This window comes from Colobus angolensis, unplaced genomic scaffold (genome assembly GCF_000951035.1).
Source record: "Colobus angolensis palliatus isolate OR3802 unplaced genomic scaffold, Cang.pa_1.0 Scaffold664, whole genome shotgun sequence".
NCBI lineage: Eukaryota > Metazoa > Chordata > Mammalia > Primates > Cercopithecidae > Colobus > Colobus angolensis.
The window spans coordinates 715,541-717,938 of record NW_012120310.1 but is presented as its reverse complement, the minus strand read 5'-3'; positions in this window follow the sequence as shown (position 1 = coordinate 717,938).

The following is a 2,398-nucleotide window of genomic DNA, read 5'->3' as shown; positions in this document are numbered from 1 at the left end:
TAGCTGACAGCCAGTCATCACCCATCACCAAACATGTGAATGATGATGCTGTCAAACCAACTCCAGCCACAGGATCTGACTAGAACCTCATGAGAGGCTCTGAGCAGCAATCAACTAGCTTATCCTTGTCAAATCCCAGAATCGTGAGAGATGATAATAATAAATGATGGCAACTTTTATACCATTAAATTTGGGATAATTTGTTATGCAGCAGAAGGTAACTGGGACAGTAAACGAAGTGATTACATCAGGGTAGGTAAAGTGAGTTAGATGGGGAGTCAACAGCAAAAGTTAGGAATAAGGCTAACTTCCCCATATTTATTTTCCTTAAAATATAAAGAAGAAAAGAAGGTTTTTAGGTTATTGTTTATTTATCTTGCTTTTTTAAAAGTATAACTGATTATCAAAGATTTCAAATGAAAATGAACTTAAAAATCGTTATAAATAGTACAGATCATGAAGATTTTAAGTTTCTGTATTTCTCATTTGTTGATTAGGGCATATTTCCTAGCTTTGGAATATGATTTTTGTTTGGCATTTTAATAGTAAACACATCTCATAAACACATAACTTGTGTCATAACTAACTTTATTTATTTTGTTCATTAAACAATATTTGTTAGCATTTATTAAGTGCTGGATATTCTACTAGAGATATAATAGCTAATAAGATATACTCTTCACAGTCAAGGAATTTATAAGAAAATCTTATGGGAGAGACAAACAAGTAAACCAGCAATTATAGTACAGCAAATCCTACATATAGATAAAAGTACAAAATCTATGGCATCATACAGGAACATCTCATCAGCTCTTGAGAAAATGTTGAGGAGGTGTCAGGGAAGGATGTTTAGAGGGAGTCATGGCTATGCTGACGCCTCAAAGGAAGAAACTGAGTTCAACCAGTGAAGTTCTAGAGATAGTTGAGGAGGAAGGCTAACAGTGTGGGCAGGAGCCATAAAATGTGCAGAAACCTGGAAGCAAGTATACATGTAGCAAATTCTGGGAACTGAAAGTGTCTCATCATGGCCGGAGAAGAGATCACAAGGCAGAGGCTAAAGAGATACAATACAAGGGGTTATCTCTGTCAAGTTAATAATTTTGAACTTTATCCTAAGAGCGTTGGGAAGCCATTGAATGCTTTTAAGCAAGAGAGAGACATGATGAAATTTGACTGTGATATAAAAAACATATTTGAAAGAGGAAGACTAGATTCTGGCAGACCAGAACACTCTTGCAGCAATTCAGGGGACAGAAGACAAGGGTGTTAGCTCAAAGTGGTGTAGGAAGAATCACTCTATGAGGAGGGAACAGAGCTATTATTGTTCACTCCCCGCCCAGAGATCCCCAACTCTGCATGAAGGCCTTTTGGACATGGATAAAACAAATTGCTAGTTGGTAATCTAATTTCAGGAGGGACAGATCCTGGGTGTATATTTCAGAGTGCTAAAGTCTATCCAGAAACTGATACCCATGTGGCATTCTGGATCGAATGCCATAAGTGTTGTAAAAGCAGACAGGTGCTTTGGTAAACTAGCAACAGATTTCAACCACAAAAATTCTTTTTTAATGAGAAATCTCTGCCACACCAGTAACTTATACGAAAACAAAGATTGGTGTGTATGTATCTGCATGTGAAATGAATATTCATGCCTATGAGTCACTTTAACATTTTCACAATCTGACCTTGAATGAAGAGGTCAGAGCACCACTCATTAAAAAAATGATAAGGCTTTCCATATGAGCTTACATGGTATTGCAAATTGGAATTTTTTCTGCACCTTTTGAGAACGATTCCTCAAATTAGGATAGTGTATGAGGTGTTAACAATGTCCGTGTGCTTTGAATGAAATCAACACCTATAATATACAGTAACATTTTTAAAGCATTGCATATGTGTATGTTCATGTGTATGTGATGTATATGCATTAAATAATTATGTTGAAGATACATATGTATATTGGTAGGTGTGTGAATGTGGGGAATGAGCAAACTGAGCCACTCAAGAACAGAATCTGCTTTAATGAATTCCATATAAATTCAATGAGAAATTAAAGTAATTCCTTGCCAAAAGAGTGGCTGATATGCTAGGACAACTGCTTTCTTTTGCTACTACCAGAACAAATTAACGCTGCTGTAGGAAGAGACAAGGAGAAGTGGTTTGCAGTGATTCATACAATAAATAACCAATATATCTGTAGCTGTTGTCATTGAGCCAAAAATGCTTTAATTTAAATCATATATACTAATTACTGAAATTGTCAGGCAATCATTAAGAGTGAGTATTTATAGAAATTCAAAAGAGAAATTTAGTGTTGCTATAGATTTCATATTTGTATTATTTATTTCACTTTACTTTTAAATGTTTTGAAGAGACCTTAATCTAGGGTTTGAAAAGA